The following is a 22,366-nucleotide window of genomic DNA, read 5'->3' on the forward strand; positions in this document are numbered from 1 at the left end:
CTAGTCATATTCCTGACCATTTAGTGGCCTATTACATCCTCTTGCAGAAAATAATCTGATTTCTAATGGGTAACCACAACTCTTTCTGGATCTGAGGAGCAAAGTAATTTCTGATATTCTAAATGTGCGAGTCTAGAGAGAATTAGATTTCCAAGAACAACTGCTATAACCCAAGAATAAATTTTAAATACTTCTATCAACACATACAAGAGATACCAATTTCCATGACCCACAATTTGTACTTTGTGTCCAGAATGGCACTGTACTTTTTTTTCTTATATTTCAGAAGTTTGTTGATGACTGACTGTGGCTGCCATAAGATATTCGGGAATACGTATGTTTTGGTTGTGATGAATCCTACTACAGCAGTTTGGGATCATCCATTGTCTCAGAAACCTTTACAGTGCACATTATGTCTCTGATGCAATGCTTTATGACTTAAACAGAATCAACAAAACACAGAATGATTAGGGCCAGAAGGGACTTTTTAAGGTCGTCATAGAACCATACAATGGCTTGGTGTGGAAGGAACCTTCAAGATGATCCACTTCCAAACCCCCTGCCATGGGTGGGGACTGTCATCTAGACCAGGTTGCTCAAAGCTCCATTCAATCTGGCCTTGAAGACTTCCAGGAATGAGGCATCCACCATTTCTTTGGGCAAAGTGTTGCAGTGCCTCACCACCCTCAGAATACAGAATTTTTACCTAATGTGTGATCTAAACCTACTTTTTTTCAGTTCAAAACCAAATCCCTTGCCCTCTCTTTACATACCTTTATAAAAAGTCCCTTTCCATCTTTCTTCAAGGCTCCCTTCAGGTACTGAAAGGTCACAATTAGGTCACCCTGAAGCCTTCTCTTTTCCAGGCTGAAAAAATCCCAGCTGTCTCAGTCTTTCCTCATAGGAGAGGTGCTCCATCCCTTTAATTATCTTGGTGGCTTCCTCCAGCCTTGCTCCAACACATCCATGTCCTTCCTGCCTTCCTGTCCTGGAGACCCCAGAGCTAGATGCAGTGCTCCAGGTGGTGTCTCAGCAGAGTGAAGCAGAGGGGCAGAATTCCCTCCCTCACTCTGCTGCCCACGTTGCTTTGGAGGCAGCCCAGGACACGTTGGCTTTCTGGGCTATGGGTGCACACCGCTGGGTCATGTCCAGCCTCTCATCCACCAACACCCCCAAGTCCTTCTCAGCAGGGCTTATCTTGAGCTGTCCATCCTCAGCCTGTGTTGATACCAGTCCTCTAGTTCAATTCCCCAGTTCAAACATGCTCACCTAACAGCAGGTTGCCCAGGACCATGTCCAATCAGGTTTTGAATACCTCCAAGGATGGAGACTCAACAACTTCCTAGGTTAACCTATGACAGATTTTGACAACTCTTATGGTAAAAAAATGTGTGCAGTTGGAATATCATGTGTTCTAAATTGTGTCTGTTACCTCTTGTCCCATCAGTGGCCACTACTAAGAATAGTCTGGCTTCCCTTCCATCATTTGTTTCCATCAGGTGCTTCTAATCCATGTACATTGATCAGGTGCCTTTAAGTCTTCTCTCAGCTGAGGATTCCCATCTCTTTCAGCCTCTCCTCACATGGAAAAAAGAAGAAAATTTTCAACCTATAGTCAAAAAAAATTTGGAAGGTTTTCCTAAATAAGAAATTTGAGACATTAGTCTTGATCTAGTTTTCCTCATAGGCTGTGCAATTTTAGTTCAAGTGCAAGTGCCAGATTAAATCATTAACCGGGTGTTAATTTGACAATTTTTGTCAAGAAGCTCACCAGAGCACTATGTTGCACATCTGGAGATTTCACATGTATTTTGCCCAGGCTGGATGCTTAAAAAGCACAGTGATGACAGAGCAATGCCATGGTTGCTGTTCAAGCTGTGTGTGCATTGACAACTTGCACTGTGTCCAGAATTTCCAGGCTGTTTTGATCAAAAGCTATTGAAACAGACATGAAGATGGTGCAAGGAATAACTGTTGGGAGAATCTGCCATGGTCTTGCTCTTGGTGGGAAGGTGTTGGTAGTGAGAACCAAACATTTTGGGATATCGTTCATCACTAGCGCAGAGACTAAAGTAAGAAGGTGCTAACGTCTATCATTGAAGACTAAGGTGGTCTGTAGCTGAAAGCAGGCATTGATTTGCCTTGCCAAAGAAAACTCTTTCTCTACAGTTTCTCAACATAGAAGTGACATTTGCTACAATATTGCATAATTTTTGGTGCCTTGATTTGTGAATCAGCCTTGCTGGGCAATGGGTAAACCTGTGCTGCTTGGCTTGTAGATGGAATTAATTTCCAGAAGTTCAGTTAATAGTTTTGGTCCCATTTTTAAGTATTTTTTTTCTTCTATAGCTGGTGATATTTCTAGTTAAATGACACTACCAGCATTCAAGGAGCTGCCAAAACTGACAGAAGTGTCTTCCGGAGACATCATGATACCCCACTTGACAAATGTGCTGCATTCCTCTGCTCTGTTTGCTTATTTTGATCATACCTTTAAAGGCTCAGGGGCTGACGTTCCCTAGCCTTGCAATTTGAACAGAAATTGAAACCCTGCAATATATTATGTGCACATCCCTAAATCTCTGATCTCTCTGAACCTGAGGAAGATTAGTGGTTGTTCAGATTGTTTCTGAGCCTGTTCTTTGTCAGTGTTGTTTGTGGCGCTGCAAAGCTTGTGAGCACCTGTCACCCATCAGGACTCCTATTGCACTGATGACTGTGCAAACCCCAAACAAAAAGGTGGTCTGTGACTCCAAATCCCATAGATCAGGAAGGCACCAACCTCTGTTCATCCTTGAGAAGTTAACCCTCCAAGCACAGGTTTCTGTCTCCTTATGTCTCACTATGCATGTGCTAGAATATTTTTCAGTACAAGGTGGTAAATGGTCTACTTATTACAGGTGACACTTTTGTTTGGCTGAAGAGATGAAATTCAGAGATACTTTTTTATAATTTGCTAGTGGATACCTGTACCCAGACTACCAGTAAGTCAAACAGTGTCATTCTTTCATGTCTCCTTTAAAGTGACAAAATACTTGACCCTTATTTTCCAGATTGTGAACAGTGGCATGGAGAGATAATGTCCCATCCCCTTCAGGGAATTTATTTCAGTGCAAGTGTGGATTTCAGCGATTTTCCCAGCCTGCAGGGAGCAGCAAACTTCAGCTTCCCAAAGTTTAGGTTAATAATGTCCTAGTAAAGTTAGTCTGCTTCCTTAACCCACCAGCATTTTTCTACAGAAAGAAAAAAAAATACTAATGAATAAAGCTGCCATAGCTCAGTCCAGGAAGAAAAATTTTATTCAATCAGATAAAAGGAATGTCTATAGTCTCTCTCTCAGGCCTGCCAACTAAGATAGCAGAGGAATTTTTTATATGCTACACTATTTTCCCACTAATCTTATTTTAAGAAAAGTAACATAATGAGCATTTATTTGGGGCACTCAGTATACTTTTCTTAAAACCAGACAAAAAAGGAAATCTGGTACTTGTTTTATTTCTACTTTAGCACTTTATCTGACAGGTTGACATAAGAGCATAAGATATTAATCTTAAATTATCACAAAACAATTTTCTTCTCCAGATTATTTAACACAGTCTAATTGGCAAGGATGGATCCTGTGTATAAAAATAGTTTGGAGATGCTATTATTGTAGGAAGGCAGTATTTTTTTTTTCTTTAATCTATTTTAAACGCTTTTATTAGTTAGTTCTGTGGGGCTTTTTTCCAGGTTGCTTTATAAATCTTTGGAAACTCTGAATTCTCAGGTGCTGTCTCCTGACAATGAATTCTGGAAGAGTGACCAACAAAAAGCCATACACCTTGAATGGTATTTTAGCAAACTACTGGCCCAGAAAAATAAAAAGTGCTTGATGAGTGAGTCTCACAGACCTGTAGCTGGATATTTAGGCAGACTGTTGAAAGAGGTGAGTTCACAGTAGCCCAGTGGGTTGCCATGATGGCTCTGAAGGTGTCACATTGTGACCCTTTACCATGAATTTGATCAGGTTACAGGCTGTGTACACTGACATCAAATGAGAGCATTCAGACATACGCAAAATATGACAACAGTCTTTATGAACTCAGTACAACAATTGATGCTTTTTAAGTTGGGACCACAACATTCCAAACCTGGTGATACAAGTACTGTTATCCTGATCCCCTTCTTAATATGAAACAGAAGAAAAGTATCAAGAGTGGATATTAAACCACTGGAAGGTTAAGGCAAATGCTAAAGTGTTGGGAATTCATTAAAAAACAACTTTGACATTTTGACAACTGTATAATGTTCATTGACTGTATTTTGCTGTTTCTGAAATCTCTTAAGCTTTCCATGTTCCAAATGTTGGGTAGGCTTCTGAAACCTCAGAGGAAAAGAATAAGATGTGAGCTTCAGGTTCCCTCTTCATCATGTGTTAAGGTCTTGTTCTCAGTTGATCTTGACTGGAGTTACACATTTCTTTAGTTTTGTCTGGAATTGCTATTGTGGTGTCTTTCTGTAGTTCTGTATTTTAATACCAAACTTTGTAGTGTTTGTTCTTTTTCATTAACAGATTTATTGAGGGAATATAATGCCTGCAACATCAGGCTTGCAGGTTGTTCCTGATGCCCCAGTATCCTGCTGACATCTCAAATGCTCCTAAGGTATCACCTCCTTTTGCTTCCTTGGTCCCCCTGTGCCAGGCACCACTGGCTGCCTGGGGCAAGGAACAGGCTGTCCTGCTCTGTTGTGTGATCACAGCCACCTTGCTCCTTGCCACCTGCCCTGCCAGCCCACAGCACCATCACCTGCCTCTGCAGGAAGGGGTCTGGGTAGGTTTATACACATGAGGAGTTGGAGAGGCTGGGAATCCATTAAAGGAAAAATATTTAGACAAATTAATGAGGAGTTGCTATGAGGTGCTGTCATGGGGTAAGAACTGTGTTGCACCAGGGAACTGGCTAGTTGAAGTACAAATCTCTAAGTTTTTGTAGTCTCATCTCTTAAGCACCCTAATGACTTTCTGCAGTGGTCTCCTCCTCCTCCAGCCACTGCTCAGGAGCCCCATGATTTCCTGCAGGGATTGCCCTTCCTCTGCAGGGAAGGCACAGGGCTCCTCAAAAGTGAGGAGCCTTCTTCCTCTGAGGTTTTGCAGGAGCCTGCTGCAGGCTGGGAGCCCACAGGTGGATTTGTGAGAGTGCTGGAGCTGGACCAAGCACTGTGGAAAATGGGGGTCCTGGAAAAGTGGTGCAGAGCACTCAGACCTGAAATCAGTGGGGGTCTCTCCCCTCCTGTGCTTGGCCACACAGCTCTGGGGTGATCCCTGTGTGTTACTTGTGTGGAAGCAACTCCACCTTCATGGAGCCCATGTCAGGACCAACTGTTTTTCTTCTGTTGTTACTACATATTAGTGGAAAGGAGTCTATGACACACAAATAGCCTGTCTGAATCTGTACAGCCCTATGACAGTGATGCCTGAATGGCAGTCCCGTCCCTGAGCATGGGCAAGAGAAATACATGGACATTAGCTGCAATTCGGTTTCCCATACGGCAGATGGAGTTTTTTATTTATAATAGCACAGCATTCTGTCAGAGAAAGGAGAGATGGCAAAATTCCAGCCAAAACACTGGAGCCAAGAACCCATGAACACGGGAAAGTTGCCTTCTGGATCCAAGTGTTGGAGGGCTCTGGCAGGCCCACCTACCTCAGGAACAGCTGTGAGTAATTAATATTTGACTTGAGCTAGCTGATCAATCCTAGATAAATTGCTTGAAGGTTAATCACAAGGTTCTGAGTCACTTTTATTTTTATTTTTACCTGACTTCTTGTGGGATTTCTACTTCATGTGAAAGGAACATAAGGACTTTGATGTGCAAAGAAACTATGTGGGGGAAATCTCACTGCCACCATGAAGTGTTTGGTGATGGGAATAGTAGTGATAAGGTATCTAAAGGACTAAAAATGTCTGTATACAAAAATGTTTGTTCTTGGACAGATTTATAGGGGAAAAATCAGGAGCTGAATAATTGTCTTTTGCATTCCAGCATGTGAATCAATAATAGTGCTGCTAATTGGTCCCTGGCAGATTTATTCAGATGCAAACCTTTCAGTTTATGATTTGGGTCTGTCTCATTTCCCTCCAGGTCTCATTCATACCACTATTATCTCAGGTCTCATGAAGCAGTGTTGTTAGTTAATAGACAGCTGTTCACTAATGGCTGAATGTCAACATGTATAAAAAAGAAAAATATCATTTCATGCTTTACTCAAGTGCACAAATGTGGATTCTCTGAAATCACTCTGGCTGCGATGGAGTTACAACAGCCAGGTATTTAATCTAGAAAGTACACTGGCATCATTTAGATGCAAAGTGCTGCTCAAAGATAATTCATTATCAATACATTACAGTGCTCCTGGCCAATTGCTTAGTGCTAGATATCTCTAAAAGTAAATTATTACCATAGAATATACAGTAACCACTTCAGTTTATGTTTGCAAATTACAATGAGAGCTAGTTGAAATTCGACTCTAACTACAGCTTACTCTGTTGTCCTTGGAATTTTTCTTCAGTTGAAGATGACTTCTGTTTTGTTTTAAGCTTTACAATCTCCATAAATCATACAGATTTTTTTTTATTATTATATTGGCTGTTGTCAATTATTAGCAAAATCCTACACCAGGTACAGGGCTGCAAATACAGTAAATGCAGTGATGCCCTAAACCCCAGACAGGTGAAGGACAGTGGGCCTAAGAGTATTATTTCTACTAATAGCTCTTTTTATTTACTTTTTCCTCAGTAATACTTGTTGAACTATCTGTCCTCAGGTACCAATAATCTTTCATATTAAATAGGATTTCATCAAAATCTTCACTGAATGAGTGGTAGATCTGCAAGGTAAAGCACTTGTATGTAGTGATAAAAGTAATTTTGCCTGTACAACCAAAGATTTGCACTTTGCATTTGTGAGACTGCACTACAGTCTTTCAAATAATGCATAATCACACTCTGGTTTTCTCTCAAATCACTCAGTCTTATCAAGAAGGACAAAACTGATCATGCTGTGAGCTCAATGTGGTATCCAACAACCATTTTTACACCCTTAGCTTTGTATCCAGTTGCAAAGCTCTCAAATGTGCAGGCCAGAGAAAATCAGAGGAAGGTGGGGAAAACAGTGAGGGAGATGGATGGGGACAACCATTTTATTTACAGGGCCCACACTTGCACAATATGTCCCTGTGGAGTTTCAACCAGGACAAACCCTCTGCCATCTGAGCTGATGGTGAGGCAGAAATGCTGATGTGCCCATTTCACTTAGTCCACACTGCAGTGTCCTGCCTGAACTGATGCCCTGGAGAAGCATCCCTTGGTCTTTTTACACAGAAAGCAATGACAACCCATTATTTGTGGACAGGCCACCATTTCTTGTCCTTGCAGTTGTGACCTGTGCCTTTCTGGTGCCCAACCCCTATGCAGGGTGGGAAGAGAAGGGAGCTTTCTTTGGGAAAGTGCTGGGGCTGTGTGTGCTCCCTTGCTGTCATCCCTCATACACTGCAATCCTTTTTCAGGCTGCACAGGAAGAGTTTGAGGGCTGCCAGAGCAGCATAGGACACAGTTTGGGGATCCCATAATTGTAGTGTCATGTAGGTACATGTAATGGTATCTGAAGCCTGCAGTGGTAAAGTAACATCACCCTGCATTTCATAATTGCTGAGGCCTACTGGTAATTGCTCTCTCTTTAAAGTCCAGGGATGATAACCCTCACCACAGATGGCTGCAAGTTTGAACCATTTATTTATACTCCTCTCTGGAGGTATTTGAATCTGACCTCAGATACTCTGACCCTAATGTTCTACACTCTGATTCTAAGTATTAAGAAGTGTAGGACCCAGACAGACTGTTCAGGTTTATCAGTGACTTGAATTCAGCAAATTGTCTCATCTGAGCAATACTTGTTTAGTATTATGTTTTTAAATCTAATAATTAATAGACAATCTATAGTAATTAATAAATTAATCTAATAATATGTTTCCTGCCCTTCATTAACTGCCCATGTGATTTTGTTTCTGCTTTTTTTTTTCCTATGTCACATAATTAAATATAACATCTATTTTTCCCAAGCCACTGAGCACATCTGCTACTAGCATATATTTAGTGGTTGTGTTGTAATGGATTTCCAGTCTGGTGTGTTGTAGTAGATCAAGGCCTGGCTGGTACAACATCAGTAAGTGCTTTAAAGAAAGCAGACAAATCTAAGGATTGCTTATGCCTATAAACATAGAATAACCAGGGTGCATTTACAAAAGAGACAAATATGTTTTAGTTTTGTTTTCAGGTTGCTGCTCAAAGGTTAGCTCATTCATTACAGTACATCAGAAATGGAGATCTGAGTATCATCTGGGAGAGTTGCTCATCCAGTCCCTCCATGCTGGGGCAGGATCAGTTATCAATACTGGGAATAGACTGGAAGTCAAAGAATATTTTTCTGAGACAAGCAAAATGCAAAATAAAGTAGATTAATTAGAGCAGCTCTGCTTCAAAGGCTCCCTGTTCTTTAATATATTGATCACAGTGTTCAAAGTTCTGCATGATGCATTCTCCCCAAAAAAATGTTCCTAATTGAATATTGGACTATATTCTGATGAGACCTCATGTAAATTGCAAGAACTCAACTAATTTGTCAGCATTAAGGGAATGTCAGAATTAAAGGCAGCTTCAGCGCTCAGTTAGTGTGCAAGTCTGTGATTTGAACTTTCTTTTTTTCAAAGTGAAGAAATAAAGTTGCAGGGATGCACAAGTGTGGTGCATAGTCCATGAGTCGATGTGGAGATTTATTCACCACTTATTGTTGCAAAATGGAGTCATTCCTACCAAAGTCTATGGAAAGGGTTTGAGATGCTGAGTTTAGACAGTGAGGAAAGTGGGAAAGGAGCTTAAGGATCTCAGCACATGTGAGTTAACAAAGAAGGATCCCTCAGGTTGTTTGCAGAAGTACAGAAGTCTGCCTTGGCAAGCCTCCTCCCCCTTCTCACCAGGGTTTTTGCTTTGTTGCCTCCATGAGACAGTCTAGGAAGCTCCTCATCCTGTAGGAGTTAGGGGCTAGACAGTAATTCCATTGGTTATAAAGGGCCAGGTGATGTGATCCAAGGCAGGTGATTTGACTTGCACGAGGTACTATGGTCTCCTCAGCACACAGGGAGAAGGGGCACTATTGATCTGACACTGAGAGAAAATTTTACTGCAGGTATTGTGGAAGGAGAAAATGAAGGGTTAGGCAAAAGAGAGAATTAAAAAAAAAAAAGTCTGTTAATTGTTACCTTAACAGCTTATTAGCCAAAGCAAAGTTATTTTAGCAATCTTGTAGCCAAAGCTAGGGATTTTTATATTCCTTCTTTCCACTAACTGATGGCGTTGCAAATAGAACGAGGGTTCAAAAGCTGCTGTGTTTTGTTTCCCCCACTCACTGTGTTTTTCTCACCAAGCCTGAGGGGCACAGTGGCTTCTTGTGCACAGGTTTTTGCTGATGGGCAGTTCCCATTAGCTGGGGGTGGCCTCAGCAGCTGGCTATGAGCTCTTCTGGCCCTCAGGCTCTGTCATGTACTGTTTTTGTCCTGGCAAAAAGAAGTGCACATATTGTAGACCTATCATAGGCACCAGTTTTTTCTGAACCTGAGTCAATAATTTTAGAAAAAAAAAATAAAAATGGTGGAAGATACCAAAGAGCAGAAGAATTCATTTAGACATTTTAATAATGAAAAATATCAGCCTATTTATCTTGACATATTCTAGATAAAAAGTTTCTCATTTACATTTCAAGAGAGCACTTTCATTTAAAATTGATTTGCCTCTAAAAGCAACGGTAACAAGAGAACAACAAAACTGAAATATTGATTTTTCTCTTGCCTGAGAAAAACCTTGAAGGCTGACCTAAAAAAAAGTTTATCTGGAATTGAGGTTTGTTATTCTTATTAGTATGTGGCAATTTAAAAAAGAAACAAGATACTCTGCTGTATTTTTCCTTCATTCAGTCATGGTCTCTATTTTCCTTCCCACTCTCTCCCATCAATCCAGTTGGGCTAACACATTTCCTTCACCAATTCTTGGTGTAACTGACACAGTGTCAAGAAATCAGACAGCCCTTAAGTGATATTTATTCATTATCACTATGCTTTCATTAAATCCTCACAAAGTGCTCAGTCTCTAATAATCCATTTTCCCAACCAACTTCTCATGCAGTGGTACTTGGCAGAGTCACACCTGTGGCTAGAAATGAAAAGCAAAAATCTACACTTGAGTTATAAATAGCCCATAGATGTAGTTATAAATACCATTAAAAATCTATTTCTTTTCAAAGGCTAATAAGGCATTTCCCATTATGGGGAACACTGGAGAAGGCAGGCAGTATTCCAGTAAAAACTACCTGTACTTGCCATGGGAAGTAACAGAGTACATAATTCAGACCTGATACTGACCTTTTCATCGTGTTACAAAGCAAGGCTTACTTCATCAGCTAAGCATGACCTGAATATATCTCCATTTTATTTCTGTCTGTGTTCCCTTAGGTGAAGCTTTCATATGGCTGTAGCTTTAGTGACCATCTAGAGAGTTCAGTTCTCACTGTTCCGTGTGGAAATTTCTTTTCTTCTTGTTGTTGTGGATTACCTTAATATGCCAGCCTGTACGCTTTGAAGAGTTATTGCTAATCATGTGAAACTGAAGAGTATTGGAAAAATTACATTTGAATATTTACAATAATGAGACTACTATAATAATTAAAATCATATCCAGAAATACTGTTTTTCTACCTCTGCTGTCCACAGAAAGAAAATAGCCAGTGTGAATGAGAGAGTGAGACATGACTGTTTGAAGGGAAGATCTTCAGAACGGTAAATTCTCTTAATAGATCAGAAATATTTATGTCTATTTGGCTTATTTCAGCAGGGTAACTGTACTGCATTGTGAATGGATCACAAGCATCCCAGCCTAAGGATGTTGGGGGGGCCTTGGGTGATTTATGCTCTTGTCTAAACAAATACTGTGAAGTCCATAACTGTGAAGACATCCTTTGCCTCACTGATTTAATCTGGTTTCCATGAGCATCTCTTTGATGACTTTTGTCTTCTTCCTTTTTTAAACACTATTATTCTTCTGAGCTGTCTCTTTTCACTTGTTAGTACTTATCACTTTATGCTGATGGTACACAACTTTATTTTTGTCCATGGTGACTTTGGTGAGGAAGAGCTTTTATCTGTAGTTACATAAGCCTTACAGAGAGCTAAGTTTGGGCCAGGAGTTCTGCTCATGAAGGAGGAATGAGACATTACTGAGCACCACCAAATGAATCTATATGAATGTCTGGCATGGTCTATGGAAAAAAAATTTCCAGGTGATTTTCTTTAACACAAGCTTGCTTTGGAGTCACTCGTGCAGTTAGGCAATTTGGAAAATACTATCTAGTTGGCACAGTAGTGCACAGATGCTTGAATTTGCAGGAGTTCACTGCTTCATTAACTACTCACTTAGCAATGAAGCTGCAAACAATGTGAATGTTAACATTTCTCTATTAGCCTCACCTTAAAAAAACCCGCCAAAACTGATCAGCTGTTATACAACTTCTGAGTCCCTTTAGTTGTTAAAACAGGGAATTGGAAAACTTGTCTTTTAGAGGTTGTACCAGACTCCAGTAATGCTTTTTTGTATTCAGCCGAGCTGAATTTTGATTATTGTCCAGCTTATTTCCTTTGAACTGCCAGCACAGGCTTTTTGTCTTTTCAAGCATTTAATCTCTGTTTTGCTGATGCCAGAGTTCAGCTTATTTTGCCCTGTGTTTGAAATACTGTTTTCTTCAGAAGCTTCAGGTCATGGACTTATCTACAGATTCTCACAGACACTTAAGGTCAATGCCTTCCTCTTTTTCACCAGTATGCCATTGTCATCTCTCTATTGCAAAGCACTCTGTACGTGTTCAGTCAAACAGTGCTGTTAAATTTCTGTCTCAGTGGACTAAAAGGTTATTTAGTACTTTTATATAATGTCCCTGACCATCCTGGGTCCTGTTCTAATAAAGACTTACACTTGAGCTTGGCATCGTGCACTGGCCTCTGCCACCGCCTTCAAGTGATTAATCAGCCAAGGCACAAAGATCTGCCAAAGCATAAACATTTGTAGACTCTGTGTCTTCAGGTGACTGGCAACTTATTTGATGTTATTTGCATAGTATTAGGGCTCAGGTACCTGGCATGGCCCAGAGGTATAAACAAATCAAGAATTGCAGTGGGAAGGAAGAATACTGTGTTTCACCAATAGTTACAGTTAAAAATGCAAGTCCCCTTTCAAACACAGGACCAGGGTTTGTACATTCAGCAGTGTGTGTGTATGGAGGGGGGTTGTTCAGTTGTGTAGCTTACCTGTTTATTCTCCATAAATTTTCAGTGTGGGGAGAATAAAATCCTTTGTGACTCCAGAACTGCCAGTAAACCTGCCTGAATTCTGGTTTTGAACCTTTCACTTCTGAAGAAATCAATGTATCTCCTTATTTCCGGGGCTGAATCTCACATCCTTATCCAAATTTTATGAGAGCTCTGCTAAAAAAAAAAAAAAAAAAGTTAAAACAACTTTAAATTTTAAATAAGTGTTGTGAATTACTGTAGCTCCTGGGGTGGAAGATCAGTGTCTCACCAGCCACAAAGGATGACCCAGCTCTGCAGCCCTCCAACACTGACCCCTGGGAACACCCCTAGGAGATGAGGGAAAGGAAACCAGCCATACCTGCACCTACCCACCTCCTTTTTCCACCTTTGTTTATGCCTGTGAAGTGTGTTTCACTCCCAAGTCCTTGTCAGCACAGCAGTGGCACAAATCTGTAACTAATACAGGTTTGCTCACTACCTACCTCCAGCCTTTACTAATGCCCTTAGATAGAAGACAGAAGGAAGGGGTTATTTTTCAATGAGAGTGGCAAAATATTGGCACAGGGTGCCCAAGAGGTGGTGGATGCCTCATCCCTGAAAACATCCAAGGCCAAGCTGGATGGGGCTCTGAGCAACCTGAGCAAGTTAAAGATGATCCTGCTCATTGCATCGGGGTTGGACTAGGTGACCTTTAAAAGTCCCTTCTGACCCAAACTATTCTCTGATTCTTTGCTTATAAAAGCAAAAAAAAACCATGTAAAAAACGTAGGTATTGAGCACAGGAGGGCCATGCTGTGCTCTGTAAAATAAGGCAATATTGAAACAAAGCCGAACACAGCATAATAAATACCAAATGCCACAGCAGTTGCATTTTTTTTTGCTTTCCAAATCTGCTCTTTGTGTCTACCTGATTCTTCCTAATGCTGTTCTTTTTAACAACCGTCTTAGGCACAGCATTTTGTAAATGATGGCAGCAGTTCTCCAGCACATCCGTTTAACCACCTGATTTTCTTGGCCTTTACTTAGGGTAAAGTCTTCAAAGAAACAGTTACTGCTAGTATTGTGGTGTTCATTTTGTTGTTTTTGTTAAAGTCCACATGAAACCCATTTTCCTTAGAGCTTTGACTTCAAGTGGATTTTTGTTTGATGTTCAGGCTGCAATTTCAGAGGGAAAAAGTTTTCTCCTTTTTTCATGTTTGCTGCTTTGCTAGAGTTAGACCAACTTATTCTAGCAGGGAATGAACATTTCTCCCCAGGCACCCAATAACACATTTTAGAGTTCAGGCTGTTGCAGGGTTCATTCGTTCAGTGCTGAAATGTCTAGATTTTGAAATGTACCAATTTGAAAACAGACACCCTGGTTTGGCTTTTGACAAGCAGGCCTTCTAGGTCTTGCTGTTCTTTTAAAGAAAGTGAATAATAGAGTGGAAGATGGTTGTTTCTTCCTGTGATGTTTTACAATAATTTACAACTTTGGTGGTCCATACACAGTGTCCATGGAGATGCAGAACTGGGTGCAGGTTTTTAGTGATTCCCAAAGCATAATCTTACCTGCTTATTCTACAATCACTTTATACAAAACTTTTTAAAGGATTAGAAAGAAAATAACCTAGACCTTTATTCTGGTGTTGGTGACATTGATTGGGACATGCACAGAAAAATATATATCTAAACCAACCTGAGCTCAGAATTAGGCCTGCCAGTTTGCACCGTGGAGAAGGCAATTGTCTCATCTGGGATGCTCACTCATGAAAACATCTGTGTAATGTAGTAATCACTTTACATAATGGGATTATAAACCATTTATGAATATGGTCTGTTTGTGTGATTTTGAGTCACTGGTTGGATGCTCAAGCCCTAAGCTGAAGCACTCACAGAATATGAGTGCATGGCAAATGTTATATTAAGCTGTAATTGTTGTCATTAGATGCTGCCTCTACTTATATTGCAGGAGGGCATGTGATTTTTTTTTTTTTTACTTCCTAGTCCACCTGACTTTTTATACCCATTCAGAAGCAATCAAACAGAAAAGCTAAAACAGGATGCCGACACACCTTACAAAATGACTCAATAAAGCCTCCCAGCCTTACTCTGCAAATTGTAAGGCAGAGATGTCTTCAGCAAGGCATAAGTGAGCTTTTCTTTATTTAGCATTTCTAGCATGCTATGAAGCCTTCCAAGCTGAGTAGAACATTCAAAAGTGGACCTTCTGGAGAAGGCCTAAGGCTCAAATCTGGAACTTTCCCACCTGAGCATGCTAAGTTTGCAGACATGTAGCTCACTTGCAAATCAAGTCTTTTACCCTGTAAAGATAACGGCAGAGCAGTATGAAACAAACAATAAGGATTTGCCAAAAATCTGCTGCACATCATGTTTTTAGAGATCTTTGAAAATTAATTTTCAATGTTTACTTGCACTATTTTATTTCCCTAGGGCTGAGTCACTGTCAGGAAAAAGAAAAGAGCTTTTGTAAATTCATTGCTCAGAAGAAAGACACTCCAAACTGTGTCATCTTTGGTTTATATCTGGAAGGAGAAAGGGAAGAGATGTGCAAGACTGACAATAACCTTCACATAGATTGTGTTATTCAGTCCCGTGAAGCTAAAACCAGGGCTGGAGATGCTACCTGTTTGCCCAGTAGAAGAGGGAAGAACGAAATCTCGAGCACTTCCACCCAGTGCTCTGGGTATACTGACTACAGCACCCACACAGTCTCATGCCACACACATCCTGCCCACTGCACCCTTGAAGAGTGAAGAGGCAGAAGAGTTGGGGCAATAATTCTTAGTATATGTGAATTTCTGTCAGAGCTCATGGGAGGCCCTTGAGCCAAGAGAGGAGACATCAAGTAAGAAGGAGGAGTGTGAAGAGGAAGCAAAGCCATTTGCTCTTTTAGACAAGTTGATAAAAGAAAATCAGATACTGGGAATAGAAAAGGTACAGTTGAAAGAGATGCTCCTGGCAGCCCAGAGTTCAGGTAAACATGTGGTGGCAGGCAAGGCTCAAACCACATCATTTCACACAGCAGGCACCACACTTCAATATTACTGTTATTGACTACACTGGTATTCAAAATGTCTAGTGCACATGAATACAGCACTTGAACTGATGGGAAAAGTCCTGTCCCATGCATCAATGAAAATTCATTACTCATTTCACAGTTGCACCAGCAGCTGGAGGTACTGAGGAACACTCAGGGTTGGATTCCTGAGGCCAAGTGTTGAGTCTGATTTTATGTAGTTTTCTGCATTACAGCTCTGGGTTGGCCTAAAACCATCTACTAAAGAGATTTCTGACCTGCAGTACTTTAGGAAAAAGACTGCCTGTGCAGTGGAAACTTAACTAAACCCACTTCACAATTCCCATGACCATCCTCAGGCAAATGTGGCATCAAGGGAAGGTACAAAATGTTAACAGAGGTTATCAGTTCCCCTTTGGTTTTCTTCTCTGGCAGTAATGTTCTGACTGTTTATGAAAAGAAATATCTGTCATCTTGTAATTTAGGAACTGACTTTGAATCTCAGTTTTCCTCTTGCACATGAATATTTGAATTCATCTTGGAAACTGGTTCAACGACATCATTCAGCTGCCACTGAAGGCTTCTGAAGTTCATTATGGGGCTTGACAAAAACAGCATCACAAGGATTAAATCAGTCTTGGAAGTGTAAATGACTGTAACATGATGACCTTAATGTTGGAAATAAATTTTGTGTGTGCATGTATATATATATGTAATATTTATACATACACATCACACATATACAGTAGAGACTAATTTTTAGGGCCATAGTACACATCTTGGCACTATTCCTCTACATACAAGTTTTGCTGATTCTTTTCACAAGAAAAAAATTCTCCTATACATGAGCTTAGAATTCTTATTGAATATATAATGCTGAATTAAAATTGACATTTCTGTGCCACTTGCAGTGCAAGGATTTCTGGCAGGAACTGTTAACCAATTTAATGCCATACAGATTTAGCCACAGGATGGAAAAATTTGGAGCTTCATATCATGAAAATCGATGCTGCATTTAGAGGAGAGAGAAATTTAGTTACTTGGCCGAGGGGGTCTTTTAAATGCTCTCCTGGAGAAAAAAAAAAAAAAATAAGCTCATCTTTTTTTCAGATCCTGGCCAATTTATTTGATTAAAAACACTTTGTAGGATTTTTTTTTTTTCCTGTGCCTTTTTCAGTTTGGAGCACTGTGAAATGCCCAGAGAAGCCTCTTCCTCTGTCTGTGGCAGTGCGTGGCAGAGCCTCTCTTGCTCTGGCAATGCTTGCTGGTGAGAGAAGGACTAGAAAAGCAGTGTGAATGGTTTGGGATGGGCACCACTGCCATCACTGCTCCTACCATGCGAGGAGCACCTCCAAGCACTGCTCCACCTCTGGGGCTGGGTGACAACCACTGTCCCTGTCATTATAAGGACTTGCACAAGACACTTCACTTTGATTTTCATTCACATTTCTAGTTAAGTCCCTCGAGAGGACAGCCTTAGAAATGAAACACAGCTGAAAGCAATTGCTTTTCCCTTTAATAAAGTCACCATTCCTCCCAGCTGTGGTCTGACTGGTTTTGGGTGGAAGCGAGGATGGTGTGAAAAGCTTCAGGGATTTCTTTTCTCAGGCATAAGGGCTGTCACCAAGTCCTCTCTCACACAGCTCCTGACACCTGATGACACCACTGATGTGACTTCTGTCCAGAAGGAGGGGAGCTGTAACTGTATGAACCTGACGGGTCTGGCTGAGCAGGCAGAGCTGTGCACTCATCCCAGAGCACTGCCCCTGGCAGCAGCTTTCAGTAAATCATTTGGTACTTCTAGGTTAGATAGCATAAGCTAGCAACAATCTTACAGCCCTGATAGACACAGTATCATCTGCAAGAATTTTCCAGGATGTCAGAAATCTGTTGTCTATCAATCACCACGCCTTCAATTTACTTGGACAAATGTTCCCTTTGAACTTCATTGTTTTCCAGTTGTAAGTCCTCACACCTGCATCCACACTGCAGCTGAAATATATGTTTTCCAGCTTTACAGCTGAAAGTTGGAGTTCCTCTCCCTCTCTCTCCTAGATGTAGTGCAAAAGGTGTCCTGTATGTTTGGATTGGGTCTGAGAGAATTCTCATTATGCTTCCTCTAAGATCTCTACTCCAGGATTATTGTGGCCATCATGAACAGATATCAAATCTACTCTTTAGGGAGCCGTGGCATATTGCCAAAACCAAAAACATAATGTGCTAAGGATTGAGACAGCCATATTTAGTGAAAAAAAGAAGAGAAATTAATTTTATTTTGTCCTTTTTCCTCTTTAGTGAGTCTGGGGTGTCCAGTGATAAAATCCAAGGGAAAGGCCTGAAGTTTGTGTCAGGTGAAGTTTGGGTTGGATCTTAGGAAAAGTTTCCTCACCCAGATGGTGGCTGGGCACTGGAACAGGCTCCCCAAGAAAGTGATCACAGCCCCAAACCTGACAGAATTCAAAAAGCATTTGGACAATGCTCTCAGGCACATGGTGTGACTCTTGGGGATGGTGCTGTGCAGGGCCAGGAGTTGCATTCCATGGTCTTTGTGGGTCCCTTCCAACTCTGCATATTCTGTGATTCTGAGATATGATTCCCTTGTCACAGCCTTTAACTATATGCTTTTTCCCTCAGGCCTAAAAATCTCAATTTCATTGAAACCTCCAGTTCACAATCTTCAAGCAGATTGGGCTGAAATACTACGTGGCAGAGTGATGGACCAAGACAAATGGAAAAAGAAAATTTTATTTTTCAGGCTTTAACATGGTCCCTGGAAAAACTATTTGACACCATGGGCTGCAGAGCTGCTGGGGAAAACTGTCCTTGTGCCCAGAGAAATATTCCCAAATTGCTGCTGGCCACTGTTAAAACTGAATGGGTTTCTGGCTCTGAGTAGAGTGAATATTTGGTGACAAGTGTTGCTGACAGCTTTTAGGTGTTACAGCCTTAGAGGGAGAAGTAGTTCTGAGTAAATACTTAATCCACAGGCTAGATCTATTTGTTGGATAACTAAGAGTGAAGGGAATTTATAAAGAAAAATGTTATGAGACTGGAGGCCTTGAGGAGATGAAGGGTGGCAGGATGTTTTTTCTGTGAGCCTTTGGGGTTCTGTCCCTGACTATGAGGACTTTACTATTTGCTATTTTCTTAAATATTGCTTTAATGAGAATATTTTTTGTCTTACTTATGGTATGGTTATGCTATGATTACTAAATCTTAGTTTTTGTTCCTGTCCAGAGACAAAAGGAGTGGGTTGGCTGTATTTTGGCTGCCTAGAGGAGGATCACAAAACTATCAAGCCTAGATGCTGACCACAGTTTCATTCTGCAAAAAAATAAAATACAAAGTTCATCAGTGACTAAGCAGAGAAGATTTCAAAAAAATGTTCTCTTCCTTTAACTGTACTTATTTTTGATGAAAAAAAGATTTTCCCATCATTATGGTTTCTGAGTGACCCAGTCAGAGAAGTCCTTTTATGTGTATTTTACCAAACATGTAATAGACACTGAAACCTTCAGCCAAGAGAGCCTGGCCTTTTTGTCCATGTATATACTCACACAGGACTCAGCCAGTTTCTGCTGAGTACAGGACCATAAACCCACAAAATGTTCAGTTTCCAGGGAAACAGAAAGCTCTGCTTTTTTGACAAAAACACACAATTTATGACTCATTTCTACTACCACACTATTTCAGAACTATTTTCCCCAGCTAGAAGGATATGTGTTTTCTAACATAAAGTGAATTGAGGAGCTGGCAGTTGCTGTAGGACAGAGCTTTTTCCAGGATCTCCATGGTTTCACCCTAACAGTGCTCAACACTCACTCACCTCCCCAGAAAAGGCACTTGATGAGTGTGGTTCAGAGGTGACTCCCAGAGGAAGTCTGCCAGCTTGGTGGCCCCATGACCTTGGGCCACATTTTTAAGGGTAGGCAGATAAGGGTTCACTGAGACTTTCAAAAGCTCTCAGACACCTCTTTCACCTTGAAATCAACTCATTACCACAGCTGCAGCCTGTCAAGAAAGTGAAGTGAGAGCTAACAGAAAAATCCCTTTCTCTATTATACCAATGTGCAGCAGAGAAAAGTATGGCACTTGTTCTTCCCACCTCTCAACACAGAAGTAAGTGCTTCATGGTTCAGAAAGTCCACAGTTGGATGGCTTGAGAAGCACTCCCTGCTAGTGTTATCATCTCTGCTGAGACATTCTGCTGAGCTCCCCATGTCTGGGTGCTCCTGCTCAGGAGGACAAGGCAGAGACAGTGTGAGATTTTATCTGTTGGCTCAGTGACAGTGTGGGTGGTTCTCACTGGTCAGACTCACCAGCAGAATCCAGGCTGGCTGATGTACACTGTGTCCCCAAGGCAAGCACCTGCACACAGGGTGGCATTTTAATGACTGGTGTGTGGATGGTCAGGGTTGACTGTGCATCTGCAGCTAGTGAAAGACAACAGTGGTAAGCACAAAGATGATTTTTACCCCACACTGAAACCCTGACTTTCAGATGTCTTATTATGTCTGAAAGAAATGCTTCAGGCTGAAGTGAGACTTACTCTATCCCCTGTGATAGTGCGACACAACACTTTCAGTGTAAGGACACTTACATATTTCTCTCATGCTGTGGGAAAGAGGAGACCATTAGCTGCCACATGCTCCATCCTTACTGGAGCTGCAAAAAGCTGCAGGACTGCATTAAGGCAGACAGAGTAAAGCTGTGTTTGTAAAACTCAGGGTGAATGCTGTAGGATTTGCTTACCCTGAGGGATTGAATGGCAAATGCCTAACACAATTTTAACCAACATCATGCTGCAAGTTGAGGAAGCTAGAACTTGTATTTGAGGAGTGGATAGAATACTGAAAGATTTGGAAGAGAGCTTCCAGTTACATTAGAGTTGAACTGGCATTTGGCTTTAAGCTGAGGACAAATTGAGAGCTAAAACTGGAAATTCAGGTCTTGAATTAGGTTTCTGATATCCCATAAGTAAGCCTGGTAACTCCTCAGAGCACAGTGCCAGAAGTTAAATATTTATGTTGTTGTTGACTTTGCAAGATTGGCCAATCCTGATCAGTTGTGACCAAAGTAGGAAAGGGGGCACCTCCTAGAAACCCCTCAAGACATAAATCAGAAAAGATTCATAGTTCAGATCCCCATATTCTACAAAATGAGCTTGGTGGAGAATCTGTTTTTTGCATCTGATCCATCCCTAGTCAGCATGGATTTGAATAGCGTCAGGACTTACATAAACTGAATTAATGTTATCAGAAGTTTTCAAAGTTCTGCATTTCTGATATAATTTTCTCCTTTCATTCTCATTCTGTAAGCATCATTCAAACTGTTTTCCCAAGAAACAGCACTCAGCTGCTCTTATCTCTGGCTGATCCTGGATAGTATAGAAAACAAGTAGCTAAAGTCTTCACCTCAGGCCCCAGACAGCAAAGGGTCTGTCATCACTGCCAGTAAAGAAATGGCAATTGGCATCACCACAAAATTATTTCAGAGGCAACAGCCATTAAAGAATACCCCTTTTAAAATAAATTGATGATTTAAAAATTTTGGCATGGTTTGCTCTGTTTGAGGTTCTTTTAGTTTGTTGGAATCTGATTTTTCAATTAGATTAATTTTTTTTTAAAGTTTATACACAGTATTTAATCAATGTAGAACAATGTCAAACACGATAAAACCATGAGTGACCTGGCCTGATTTAATTCACAACTGACACTGCTTGAGGAGGCAATTGAACTAGATGACCTTCAGTGGTGCTGAATTTTCCCATGACGTAAATAAATCTAGGAAAGTTATGATGAGAAGTCTGTAATCTGAACTCCCACATCCCACTGATGTCACCTCAGTGAAAACATCTTGCAGTCTCTTGTGGCATTGCTATCTTGCAGGAAAGAAAATAAGTTTAAATGTCATGATGTCTGGTTTATCGTTTCAGTTTATATTAACATCATTACTTCCAGCTCTAATACCTTATATGATGACTGTATCTAGTTCAACTCAAGGCAATTGCCTCACATGAATATAGTTTTATAATAATAAAAGAGTACATTTTGGACACTCACACATAACTATCTCAAGTTATTCTGAAGCGAAATCAAAGTGTTCATGCGGTTGATGAAAAATATTTTGAATTATCACATCATTTAGCTGGTCTGGAGACAAGGGAAATTTGAATTCTGTTGGGTTAAATGATTTGGCTGTGTGGAAATATTTGCTCAGGTTCAAAACTCTTGCCTCATCTCAGTCCATGATTTTGTTCCCATAACTTTATAGGAATATTGAATATTTACAGGATACTGATTGGCATTACTAAACCATGTTTAAAAAACCCCTTGTCCAGCAAAATCAGCATAATAAGGCTTGGAGGTGTCTGAGACATAAGCAAAATTTAGAAATTACTGGAACTGTATATGTTTTTCAAGGGCAGAAATCCTTAATGGCGTAGCTTTAATTTTCGTAGGGAGTGTTCAACCAATTCTGTCCAAAAAACATATGGTATCTAGTCCTTTCTTTTCCATCACTGCCTTTGAAATTCAAAGCAGATTCTGTGTGAAACTGCTTGTTTATTTTTGGAAAACGGCTAGTCTAGGAGAAACGTGCCACTATCGTATGCATATCTGTGGGGGAAAAAATGTTACTAGGATTTATTATTTTTCATTTTACATTGTATTCAACATTAAAATTCTGTCCAGTTCTGCTAAATACAGAAAATTTACCTTAGGAGGATATCTTTGACTGACTTAAATAATCTCTTAATTTCAATAGCTGTTGAAAGAATATAATTTGTGACCTAAGTCATACATGATCCTCTTTAGTGGCTCTAAGGAAGCTGAGGTTTTCCAACAGATCTGCAAACTGTATTTTTCTATTAAAAACAAAAAGCCCTCATACTTCAACATACCTATGTAACCCTAAATTGCTAAAAAATGCAAAAAATTAGCTCTAAAAGCATCAGTGGA

At 40.5% G+C, this 22,366-nt stretch overlaps 1 long non-coding RNA gene across 4 annotated transcripts in view; it reads left to right on the forward strand.

The window, feature by feature from the left end:
• Positions 1-5,601: 5,601 nt before the first annotated feature.
• The window catches only part of LOC310922632, a 145,230-nt gene continuing 128,465 nt past the window's right edge, over positions 5,602-22,366 (forward strand). For 2 of the 4 annotated variants that reach the window (XR_014592458.1, XR_014592459.1), the window contains exons 1-2: positions 5,602-5,697; positions 10,799-10,864. This is a non-coding gene — a long non-coding RNA (uncharacterized lncRNA). Of the gene's footprint in view, positions 5,698-10,798; positions 10,865-14,821; positions 15,431-18,644; positions 18,744-22,366 lie in introns of those variants that run through there. The other 2 variants (XR_014592460.1, XR_014592461.1) reach the window with 2 other exon arrangements.

This window comes from Zosterops lateralis (assembly GCF_965231275.1).
Source record: "Zosterops lateralis genome assembly, chromosome: 1".
Taxonomy (NCBI): domain Eukaryota; kingdom Metazoa; phylum Chordata; class Aves; order Passeriformes; family Zosteropidae; genus Zosterops; species Zosterops lateralis.